Source organism: Eublepharis macularius, chromosome 2 (assembly GCF_028583425.1).
Source record: "Eublepharis macularius isolate TG4126 chromosome 2, MPM_Emac_v1.0, whole genome shotgun sequence".
Lineage (NCBI taxonomy): Eukaryota > Metazoa > Chordata > Lepidosauria > Squamata > Eublepharidae > Eublepharis > Eublepharis macularius.
The window spans coordinates 192,041,070-192,054,229 of NC_072791.1; positions in this window are offsets into that span (position 1 = coordinate 192,041,070).

Sequence of the window (13,160 nt, forward strand, 5' to 3'; positions counted from 1 at the left end):
CTCAAGAAATCTCCCTCAGATGTATGTCTATGCACACACACACACACTTTTTCCTCCTTGGCTCTTTGGCTACCTCTCGCCAGCTGCTTGTGGCTCCAGTAATTAGCCTGTCACTGCTCGTTAGAGGAGCTGAGGGAAACACTCTTGTGACAGATTCCACTAGTTCATCGAGGGGGTGCGATTTTCGAAGGGGGAATTTAGTACATTAATTTGAGGTCTCAGCTCTGTCCTTTTTCTGGAAATTCCCCTCCGCAGTCTGTTTATTGCCACACTCAGCTAGAGAGCTTCTCTACCCACCCCCCTTTCCCTTCTCCTTCCCAGCCCGCCAATATCTAGATTACATTAGCTCCCTCGTTTGACATTTGCCTGGAAAAGGTGTGGTGGGGCGGGGGGGGGGATGTGCTTTCTCCTCCGTCGCAGCGCTTTCCAAGCCCACCAAAGGGGGCGCGCTTGGGCAAGGCCTCCTTTTTTCCTTCCACCTCAGACCGGAGCGGTTCCGCAGAGCTTCGCAAAAGGCTAGCCTGAGGGAGCAAAAATCCGCTTTCCAAAACACACACACACACACACACACACACAAGGCCCGGCTTCTCTCCCTCCCCCGCCTCGCCACACACTTTAGGAAGCGCTTTTGTCGCTCCCTCACACGTATTTCTCTCTACTCCTCCCGCCCGGATTCGTACAAGGTTAAACTCAGCGAGAGGAGAGGCTCCATCCAAATGGCAACTGGTATTGCGTTTATTTAAAAAAAAATACTGAAGGGGGGAGTGGGAGAGAGAGTGAGTGAAAGGGGGGAGAGAAAAATCAGAAATTGGGGGGGGGGGGAGAGAAAAGAGAAAAAGCAGCAGGCTGATTACGAGGTGTCAAAACTGCCAGGAGCAAGAAGGTGATAGCAATCAGGGGTGAGAAGAGTGCGCCATTCGTGCGGGGCAGCTAATTATCCGTCTCATTTGAGGCAGCCGCGTTCGAGGCAGCCGCGTTCGCCTGCTGAACGGTGACAGATTGGCGCGGAGGAGAGGGGAGGTGTTAAAACAATGGAGCCGGGCTGGCGAGCGCTGCTGCATGCTAATCAGGCCGGCCCTCCTTCCTGCCTGCCTTTCCCCTCCGCTTTGCCCGCCTTCCCTCGCCTCCTCGCACAAAACCGCCTTCTCCAAACCGGGGGTGCGCTAGCTTCGCTCCTCGCCCGAGCCCCTTCGGAAAGGGGGCACGGGATCTCCCGTTGCCTTTAATAATCCCAACCCGTCACTGCCGCCACCCCTCGTGTAATGGCGGGAGGGCTGCCGAACCAGGGCCTCTCTCATTTTTTTTTTTAATGGTGGGGCCAATTAGACTGGCTTTCAAAGCGCCTGACTTTGAAGAGAAAATGCCCCCCCCCGTTCCGGTATTTTTAAAAATTAAAATAAAACCGCTTTTAAGGCCAGAGCCTGAAACGGCTTCACCTGTCTGACCAAGGGAGCTTTGCCCGGCGAAAGCTCAGACCCTGGAAACCCAGTTGGTCTTTAAGGTGCTACTGGCCTCGGATCTTGCTCACCTGCAGCCAGGTTCACCCCCGAGATGGGGAAAGTTGCTGGATTCTGTAGCAGCGCCTGAAAATTACCCGGGTAGACTGCTTGGGCAAATGATTTTTGCAGTGACGCTTCTTGCATCTGGCTCGGGATCTCAAAGGAAATGGTGCCACGGGATTGCAATATTCGGCCCATTTGGGGTCCGGACTCTAGTCTGCGCGGGATTGCGACCTCGGCCTCATCTGGGGAGGGTATATTCGGATCTTCTGCATATTTGGAAATCGCATGCTGGCTAGTGGGGCTGGCTCAGCGTGCACAGGATTTATGTTTTGTTCTCTTTCTGTTATTCTGCTTCTCAGCCGTCAGGCTCCAAGCAAGAAGCAATCAACTTTTAAAACGCAGTGTTTTTCAGTTAAAACATTGCTGTTGTTAAGCCCGGCTGGAAGATTGAGTTATCCCATTCATTTTCATGAAAGCTTTTCAGGGTTGCTCCAGCTTCTGCTGCTCCTGGCACGCAAAAAAAAAAAAAAGTGCCTTGCCCTGTTGGGAGTAGCCACAGCTCACTCATACATGGGGCTTCGAAGTCACAGGCGACGACTTTCCTTCAGAAGTTAATAGTGGATACGGAGCCAAATAGTAGATACTGAGGGTATGGATATTTTAATAGGTGTCCAGTATTCTATGGTTATGACTCTTTAGACCGTTTTAGCAATAAAATAGGGATCTCCAGAGTCCTGGTCGAGATGGTTTACAAATAAAAACAGTACCATAAAAACATCTGTATTAAACAAGCCAGGGCCATAAAAGCTCAAGTGATTGCGCTTATGGAAACTAGTGTGTGTGGGCCCCTGTTCAAAGTTTGTACTAGATCCACTCCAGAGGCAATTGAGCTTGGGACTAGGCTACTGGTAAAAAGTTAAGAAACCCAAAATCTAGGAGCTAGATACGTATGTAGCCGAGGAATGCAATCCTGGATATTTCTGGAACCAAATGCAGCTGGTTATTTTCCAAGGCAGAGAGCGGGAAAGTGGAGAATGATGCCTCAAGGTCTAGATGGACGCTGCCCAGGGAAATCGTGACCAATGATTTATAACGGAAGTTCAAACTTAAGTCTGCAAACTCTAGTCCTTTATGTTAGAAGCAGATGCATTGTCGAGGCCGGAAATTCATAGAGCTGCAATACAGAGTTCTCAGAAATCTCATGGAAAGAGCGAGTCACCAGTGGGCATGTCCCGAGATTGCCAGAAGAACTAACAATTCCTGTATAAGACTGAAATGCATAGCCTAGGAGCATTTAGTCGGAGTCAGGACCCTGAGTAGTTCAGTGGGACTAATTCCCCACTAAGCCTGCCCAAGATACCATCCCTCCTCGGATACAACAGAAAGACAAATGTAGAACAGAGCAAAAATAAGGAACGAGAGCTGCAGATCCTGCTTGCGCCTCACTTCCCCTAGACATCAAGGGGGGAAACTCGAGGAAATGGGCCCTCAGCCGCTCGGTTCCCGATCCAGATCGGGCCGCTTCGCCTCTGCCTACCCGCCCTGCCTCTCCTTTCGAATATTTTGTTGTTCAAGACACATCCTCCAAACGTAGCATCTTGAAGCACCCGGTGCCTCTGATTAAGTACTACCAGGCAGGGGAATGAGCGCTGGCTTGTTTACTGTCAAATCCTTCTCAGTTTCCATTCCATCCTGCCCCTAAAGATTTTGATTACTATACACTTCTCTTTAACATTAAAATATTATTTATTCAGATTTACACAAACTGCATGGTTTTTTTCCCCAATGTGAAGGGAACAACAGATTGATGCAGGATAAAGATGCCTCATAAAGGAGCTGAAGGAGGAGAACCGAGAAAAAGCGATTCCCGGCTTAAATCCGGCTCTAGGGAGCAAAAGGGCATGTGTTCTCCACCTCTCTAGTAACGCTCGAATGACCCTCCCTCCCAAATTTCTCTTCCTGCCATGTAAGAGAATGAAGACTCTCCTCCAGCCCAAATGAACCTGACCCATTTCCTTGGCAGCAACATCATCACCCCCATCCCTTTAAAAAATTTGGTTTCCAAAAAGAATTGGAAGATGATCGGATTCTTCCTCTAGCCACAGCCTTTTTAATATTTGAGAATGTTTCAGAAGACTCTTGCAGAGGGCCGGTTCTGACATAGAAGGCTGGGAGAAGGGAGAGAGCCCGCGAGAGGTTTCTTTTAACGCTCTGTGTCGGTTTCACTCCCCTCCGGTGCGCCGTAGCAACGTCCTGTGTGTGTCTTGGAGGGAGGGGGAGAGGCAACCTTTGCGCTCTCTTCCTTTGAACCGAAGCCACTTCGCTCATCTTCGGGTTCATCTCCTGGCTCCAGCAATTGGGGACGAAGAGCGGCGAGTGTCGCCGGAGCTCCTACAAGTCGATCGATTCCCCCCCCCCCCAATTATTTGCACATACGGACTGGAAAGGTGACTCGACGCTCGCTCCCTAGTGAAAGTGGTGAAGTTCCCTGACCAGATGGCTGGCAAGGCGGCTGCCTGTTTCCTCGCACTGTTTTTCCAAGGTGGTTTAAAGAGAGAGACAGACACCTCACCAGTTCAGGCTGCAGGAGAAGGGAAAAGGCATCCAGCGTCTTCTAAGCCTGGTGGATTCCCAATCCCTTATTTGGGGGGTGTCCTTTCTTAATTGGGCAAATGGAGGGGGGCGATCCACCTCCGAGAACTAAACAGGCAATACATTAAATGATCTTTGTAGCTTTTAAGAGGTCTCTGATTGGTGTATCTGATTGGCGGCAGTGAATGGTTTATGTGGCTGTTTATTTCTGGGAAACGGTTCGGTTCTCTTTCGAATTAATAGCGGTATGGCACGAGCAAGAGTACCACCTTTTTCCAGATTGTCAGATGGGCCGCTGGCAAAGAGAAAGAAATGTGTGTATGGGGCGGGGGGGGGGGAGTGTTTGACTTCTCTTGCCATTCCCAAACAAGTTTTTCTTAATCAGCTCCATTATTCCTTTCTAGTTTGTTATGTTTCCCAGGTGCGAGACGGGAGGTTGACTGGAATAGGAATGGAAGCTTTTCTCCCCCTCCACCGCCCCCTTTTAAAAAACCGATTTTCCTTCACAGTGGCCTTTGGGAGGGGGAAATGAGGACGCAAAAGTCGCAGGCGTGACACGAGAAAGGCTGATCCTGACGTTAACAAATACACAGTTATCACAGGCTGCTCAAAATGGCTCTCGTTTGAATTCCCAAGCACTGAACTTCAGAGGCCAAGAATATCTCCCCCCTCCCCATCCATCCAAAGTGAAGGGCTGTTAAGGCTGCCCACCTAGGCACATTCCCTTGAGCAGTGAGTGCCACCGAATCTGGCTTTGAGGGGAGAAATAGGGAAGAAATAAATATTTTAAGGGGGGAGGGCTTGGACTCAATTCTCAGTGAACAGACTTAAAGGAGGGCTGCAGGTCCAGGTATGTGCAGCTGGGGAAGGCACAAGAGCCCGTTTATCTTCCTCACCTATAGTCCGCCTTTCTCACTGGAACTCAAGGCAGATGACATAAGTCAATAAATCAACAACTGGGACAGCCAATAAGCAGTGCAAATGCAACTGATCTTTACTCTGCCTGATTAATTAATATTAATGTCCTACTAAATGATTCTCAGCCTTTATACTTCAGTTTCAATCTCTCCCATCTGAAAGGGATGGCAAAGTGCCTTAACTTCTACCGGGTGGTGCCTATGAGCATCTTTCCTAAGCCTTTTTCGTTCCCAAGCACCTTCACAAGATTCTGGGGAGCTTTCCAAAATGCTGCTGCTGCTCAGGAAGGGGTGGTGCATTGACCTGTCTGCACTACGTATTAGTCAGTATTAAGTATTGTTAAATGTGTGCGTGTGTGTGTGTGTCCCCACAATGAGATAGACCAGAATCTTTCTCGGTGTAAATATCTTAGGAAAAATTAAGGCTGCCGACTGCCTTTTTTTCTTGGCCAGAATTTCTAGCAGAAATCTCACCAGTACAGCTGCCCCTCCTCTGTCACTTCTTCTGTCTCTTGAGGAAAATTTCACCAGCAGTATTTTCACCCCATGCAGTAGTTAAAAAGCACAGGAAAACCAGAAGCCACCCACCCACCCCCAAAAGGAAAACGGGATTGTTAACCTCAGCTGCTTAGAGGACAGAGAATAAGGTTACCAACAGGCCTGGTTGAATAGAATAGAATAGAATAGAATAGAATAGGGTTGCCAACAAGCCCCCTTAATAGAGGCTTAATGTGCAGAAATAAGAAGGCAAAGATTTTTATGGCATGGAGGTAAATAAAATATCCTGATAAATAACAGCTTACCAAGTCTCTAGTAAAGCCTCCCCCACCCAAGTGGGCAACCCTAGCCGGGTTAAAGAAAACACACATTTCATTTTCCTTTAACTAATAACTGTATCTCCTATTCATTGTACTCTTCTGCCCAGATAGCATCTCAGCAGCAGCACCTCCTCTTACAAAGCAGTAACTTTCAAAGTTTAGAATCTGTGCGGGTGAGACCTGTTTTGCACACACACACACACACCCAAATAGAAACCCAGGGAAATCGGCCACCTAGGGCTTAAAATGCTGGAAGCAGTATCGTGCAAGCCTGACCTAGAATAGGATTCCCACCTGGCAGGTGGGGAACTGATGCTGATGAATAGAGACTTTCCCAGAGGCCCATTTAGTTAGTCCAATGGGAAAGGCTGCCTGGGATCTTAAGGAGCCACTTGCAGCAGCAGCAACAACAACAAAAAAAGAGGGGGTAAGAGGAGGTGTCCCTCTAGGGCCTCGGGACTGCGGCAGGATGAGGCCGGCGGACCGTTGCGAGGCGACAGCTGAGCGGCCCTGCCAGCGCCACGCGTACCTTTTGTGTCAAACGCTCCGCCCTTAACCTCTGAACTTCCAAGAATGTCTGTGTTGCCGTCTAATTGATAAAATGCCTCAGGTGCCATCGGAAGGCGCAGGGACAGCCCACAGAACAAGCGCTAATTAGGCGCCCGAGCAATAATTGGGTGGCGGGCGACGAAAGGAGAAAGGCGCAGCCCAGCTCGGGGGGACTGCCGCGGGGTCACGGGCTCTGGAGCTGGCACGGGCGGTGTTTGTAACAGGTGTGTCGAGGCGCCCTTGCCCGTCCCGAGGCACCGCAGGAAGCGGGAGGCCAGCCTGTTGCAGGCTCTGAGATTTGCTTTGGCGGATCTGGATGAGCAGGATGTCCTTTGGAAAGCGGCTCCCGTCAGCCAGGGCTGAAAATCTATGCGGAGATTCCCCCCCACCCAAGAATATTGGGATCAGGAGGTTCTTTCAGCCTGTTTTCCGTTCTGGATTAAATCACAAAGAGAGGGCGCGGTGGCTTTGAAAAGAGGGGCTGTGCTTTCCACCCGTGGGCTCCTCCGAATACATTATCTGGAGTTAGGGAAGCGAAGGGAAAGGCGTTAGTCATTTACCCCGGGGTATGTCGTAGGATGGGCCTGAGAGGGAATAGGCTTAGCTCGGCAGGACGGTCCAACTTCTGCAACAATAAAAACGCCTCGCCCTTCCCACGCACTCCAGTTCTCATCGAGTCTGTCCTACAAGAATAACTGAAGCATATTTAGTGATTTAGCTTGGACGTGCCCTTGAAATCAACGGGGTTTGCGTGTGGAACTGTCAGGATAAGCGATCCACTTGGACCAGATCGAAGGATGTTAAGTCCAGTAGCTGCTGGACGTGATTCTGATTCCCTCCTTCCAGCGTGTTTCTTAACCCCCTGTATAAAAACAACACGACATTGATTTCAATTGCAAAATGCATTTTTAAAAGCCCTCCATGCCTTCATATTTTGCCTGAGACCTTCAGCTAACCCCAAGTGCTCCCGGATGGATCCCCCCCTCTTAGAAACTGAGGTGTGGCAGAACGCACACACGATCCGCGCGGTTCTCCAGAGCAGCCCAGCTCCCCCGTTGGCCTTGGAGCCAACTCCCGCTGTGGAAACCCGGAGGCGGCGACGGGGGCGGGCTGGGCCCAGGGCCCGAGGCGCCCCGCTCTGCTCCGATCCGGCTCCTCCTTCGCGCGCCTGCGCCTGGCAGCCCCGGTCGCTTTCCGCGCCAGTCGCCCGGAGCGGGTAGGAAAGGCTCGAGGCAGAACCCCGGACAGAAGGGAGGGGGCGGCAAAAGTCGCGTCCAAGCTCCGCGGGGCGCTGGGAAGGAACCCCGGGCGCAGCGCCATCCGCAAGATGCGCAAGCCCACGAGAGAAGCGCAGCAACTCGCCCCGCGGCTGAAGAAGAGCCCCCGCGCCGGGCCCGCCGGGCGGCCGGTGCAGGGCGCGGCGATTAGTTACGCTTTGCACTTGCAGGTCCGCAGCCTGGAGCGGTGGCTGGCAGCTAGGCCGGGAAGCACAGCCCTCCCGGCTCGACTGAACCACCCAGAGCCCCAACGACTTTGTCCCCTAGTGCAGTTGGATTCGGTCTGCTCTTCGTTCATTGTAGCACAACAGAAAAAACGGTCTGTTAGACTGCGAGTGTGTTTACTTGATGCCAAAATGGCCATCCCAATTTCCGAGACAACGTTGAGAATGCAGACTAATAAATACCTGCTCTCCCTCCTTCGTGAGGAACAAACAGACACGCACACCCAAGGCCGCGGCCTACACGAAAGCCTCGAGAGGTTTTTCCCCAGCTGAAAGCATTATTTTCCTTGCAGACACTGAGCTGTTACAAAACTGGGAAGCTTTACAGGCATAAATGCACGCACGGATGGAGACAGAGAAATAGCGCCAAGGATTTGATTTGGGGGGACTGAAGCAGGCGCCCTGTGGGTTGTGGCAGGCCTCGGCCTACAAAGGGCCGCGTTACCCGCTCTGGGCGGGGTCTGCTCCAAGAAAAGGCCCCACCAAAACACACCTTCCAGAACCTTTTCCGGGCCGGTTTTCGTTAGATGGTTCGCCCGCCTGCTGTCACACAAGCCAAGCAACTCTGGGTTCAATGCGATTGACTGCCATGTTGAGGGTTCCAAGCCGTGCGCAGTCCACGCTCCCGGGGCTAGCGCTAGCCAGGAGGGCTTTCGCCGGGCGAAGCCCTTTTCGCCGCGCCGCGGAGCCGCCCCGCTCCTCCAGATGGCAATGTCCCTTCATTTTTCCGGTGGGGAGAAAGACAAGCTTGTGTTTTGTCGCCCACCCCCCTACACACAATGCCGTTTCGCTCCTGCTGACATCTTGGCATGACTCGGGTGACATTTTAGGCGTGGATCCCCGAACGTGCTCAGATTGTTCGGGCAGAACAAGACGCAAAAGCCCTTGAGAAACAACGGAGGACCGAGGTCCGTCCTGCTTTGCCCCAGTTTCCGTTCCCTATAGCAACCGTCATAGAGCTCTCTCGTAAGGCCAACAGGAAGCTGACTTATCGGTCTGATAAGCGGGGCGACCAGATCAGCGTCCTGGGAAGAGATTGTTACCTAACCCTTTTAACTGGAGATGCTGTGGATCGAACCGGGAACCTTCTGCAAGCAAAGCAGACGCTCTGCCCTTGAGGCCGGAGCCCCAATGCATTTCCTGCCCCCAGAAGAGTTTGGATCCAACCTTCACAAGAATTGGGCAGAAGCCACACCTAAACTCATCTGGTGGGGGTTTTAACACATTGACTGGGGCAGTAACTTTCATGGACCTTGGCAAAACCAGCCTGCTTATGAGCATAGGATCCCACCATATTATTTATAGCGGGCCATTCTCACTGAGACTCAAGGAGGATTACACCAATCAATGGTTGGGACATCCAATAAACAATACAATAGGGTAAGGATAGCAGAAATTTGAAAATAAGCATAATTCGGAATGCAGAAGTTGAAGTAAACAGTTGCCATTACTCCTAATTAGTCTAGAATAGGTCCCCTCCTCTCTGTGTGGTGACAAGAAATTCCTTCTAACATACAGGAATTTCAAAGGTCCGGACCTGAAATATTCAGCTGATGCCACTGCAACTGAAAACTGCCATCCATTCACAAGGGGAACACTTTGCTTGCCCCCCACCAGTCAAATTAACCAGAGCCCAGCCAAAAGAGCTGGGGCAGGCCTCCAGTGCCTTCTCATTGCAGTTCTGGCGGAGACGCTTAAAAGGCTCTTCCCTTCAAGATGGGGCTTTTTCAGTGGTTGTGTTGTTGTGTTAAGGGTTTTTTTCCCTCTCTACTCTTGAGCAAAAAGAGAAGCTAACTCAGCCCTGCTGCCAATCTCAATTCTTACTCTGTTTATAGCCAGCCTTTCTGGCTGAGACTCAAGAGGGATTACAAAACATGTATTTTAAAAAAAAATCCAGTCAGACAGCAGAAAACATCCAATACACAATACAGTAGGGCTAGGCTTACAAAATTGTTCTATGTCCAAGTTTTCCTCCATATTAAAAAATAAATAAATAAATAAAGGAGTCTCCTGGTTCCTTGAAGACTAACAACAGCCCATATAGAGAAACCTGAAGTGGGCTCTCCTGTCCTAAAGGTTAGCCTTTAAAACTCCTTTATTTTTTTATTACAAACCCCTACATTCCTGGTGGAGATTTAAGTCCCATGGCACCGCAGAGACAAACAACATTTTCAGAGTGTAAGCTTTCAGGAGTCAGAGCTCCCTTCTTCAGACACCAGTAGGAATGCATCTGACAGGAGAGCTGTCGCTCTCGAAAGCTTATGCTACAATAAAGTTGGTTGGTCTTAAAACTGCTACTGGATTCTTTACTATTTTGCAGTAGGAATGGAGATCCCTGAGCCAGCCAAAAGGCTGGGTGGGGTGTTGCCGGGGATAAACTGTGGCGCCCAATCCCTGGAGTTTCCTGGCTAGTCCAGCCTCCGATGACCCAAGAGCTCTTATAGCTCATGAGTGTGGGAAAATGCTAGACTTCTAATTGCCTCCCTGCCACCACCCCGGGGAATTCCTCTGCTCCTTACCTTCTTAAGAGAGGGAGGATGGAAAGTTTTTTCATGCCTTGGTATACCTGAGATAAACCTAGTTTCTAGCATTATGGGGTCCCCATATAATCAGGAATCCCCGACCTTTTAGAGCCTTTGGGCATCTTTGGAGTTCTGACACAGGGTGATGGACACAGCCACAAAATGGCTGCCACAGGAGGCAGAGCCCTACACACGCTCAGAAGATGTCCAAGTGCAGGAGCGAAGAGGGGTAATTTTTAAAAAATACACTGGGAAAGGGGAGAGAGAATGAATAAAAGCTACACTGGTGTCAGCGGCCATTTAAACAATTATTTTAATCTGCACAGCTTCAACGGCCTATCAGAAGCCATACTGGGAAGAGCTCCCCCTGGTTCCGCCCACTTTCTGAAAACCGTTGGCAAGGCGCCAAATAAAGTGTTGGCGAGTGCCATGGCACCCGTGGGCACCATGTTGAGCACCCCTGCTCTATGTTCGCTACTCATCCAGGCACCGATTCAAACAAAAGCACAGGAACACTTCCAAGAAATGGCCTGGAAGTCCTGAGAAACTGTGGCATAGACATTAGGCCTTGGGGGACTCGGGTTTGAATCCTCACCCCAGAGGCGTCATCTCATGCGGACTATAGAAATTATTCTGCATTGGACTGCGTCCTGGGGCTGCAATCCTAGGGACATTTCCCTACGAGTAAACCTCGTGGAATAAAACGGGACTTTCTTTCGCGTAGGCCTGCTTAGGCCTGCTTCCTGAGCGCCCTTCACCCTGACCCATCTCCCGGGGTTATCCTCGGCTCAGCGGAGGAACACGATGTGAAGACTGTGCATCTATCCACAGAGGTGAAGTCGAGGCTACCCTGTCTCCCATCTACGCTAAGCAGGGGCAGGCAGCAGGATTTGCTGAGGAAATGCTTGAAAAAGGCAGCCCAGGCCTCCCAGCCCTCCACCCAGGGCGGCTTGCTAAGAAACGGGGAAGGACGGGCGTGTGCGCGGCTCCCTTTCAGTCTCGGCGCACAGAACCGGGGGGATCTCCCCGCCGCTCTCCTGGCTTTCCTTCGGCGGCGTCTTCTTCTCGCCCAGTCCCCGGGATCCCTCCGACGAGACGCTGTGAACAATATTGCGAATCCCAGAGGGAACTTCTCTGCCGGCGAGAGCCAGCCACGGAATACTTGAGCCGCCCTCCCGGGTATATCTTCCGCTGGGGCGACGGCGCTGGACTGGCTTGGCGTCGCTGCTTTTCCATGGGACGGTTCCCTCCGTTATGTTGCGTTGTTTGTATTAAATACGAATATCTTGTTCTGTTTGTTTTGTCTCCCGGGAGCCAATAAAGCTGTGAAGTTTTTCTTTACACCAAATGCAGCTCTACGGGCGATCAATCAATGGGTAGTTTTTGGATAATCTGCGAGAGTGAGAAATCTAATAATGCAAGCAACTAAAAAAGGGAAAACAAGTCTATTTTCTCTTAGGTTAGCTGAGCCAGGACTACAGCCGTATATTTAAAGGCGGCTTTTGTGTGTGGGGAGGGCGCCTGGTTAAAAAAATCACACACACATTGTGTAGAATGCGGCTGTCCCATTACACAGGACGACTCTAGGACTGAAAAAACGTCGAGGAATGTGGGTTGCCCTATATTGCAAACCAGGGTCGTGTCAATTTCAGGGCCCGTTGCAAGGTTTGCTCCTGAGGTCACAATGGCCATATTCATATTGGCCGGAGAGCATTTCAAAAACAGCAACAGTGGAATTAAATGCTTCAACGAGTGCTTCGGTTTGAGACTGCAAGCCTATACCTCAAGTGCAGTTTATAGCCGAATTTGTTCCTGCATGCTTTGGGCTGCCTTCTTTACAATTACATTGGCTTTCCCGGTTTCACTTTCTCCGCCAGTTTTAGAACTGTTGACTGTGAAGCGCCGAGCTAACGGTATTTGCTGAAAACCGTCTTCCCTAACTAGCGGGGCATTCCCTAGAAAGTTTACATAGGATTGCTGTCTTAGGAAAGCATGCCTTTGTTCCTGTATCCCAGCTGCATCTCCTCTTTTCCCCAAGGAGTTCGAGGCAGGCTATGGGGTGGCTATCCCATCTTGTCTTCACAACAACCCTGTAAGGTAGGATGTGCAGAGAGGTCTCCACTTGCACTTCTTCCCTTTAACCCACGCTGTCTTTTTCCTTCTGGATGGATGCTGAACTGAACTCTCCTCTCCCACACTGTGTCTCACTAGAATCAATGGACACCACCTAGCACTTTCAGATCCCACTGATTGCAATGGCAGGAAGTGAAAGTAGTGTTAAAGGTCTCCCACTGAAAACAATGGAGCTCTGCAAAACTTCGCTTTGACTGAACAAAATGGCCCAGTGGAAGTGAAGGTGCAATATTTTGCTTTTTCATAAGGATGTCAATTCCACTGAACACAATGGGACTTGACCCCCCCCCCCCCACACACACACACACAAACGTGTGTACAACCAGCCTATTAGTTTCACATATGCAGGGTTAGGGATCTCAGCTTCTAGAGCTCAGCCCCAAATGCCTTCTTTTAGGGATGCAATTCTTTGCACACACCTGTTCAAATCACAGGGACTTGGAATACAATCCTAGACAGATTATCTGCAAACCTAAAGGGTCTTACTTCTGAGCAAACATGGATTGCATCAGGCTGTTCCTGAGGCACACAGCTTAGCACCAACCATGGATTGGAATTTTCCACCATCAGCAGCTGGATTGCAGAGCCTTAGATTCGATGTTAAAATTGCACTTGTCATCTTTTTT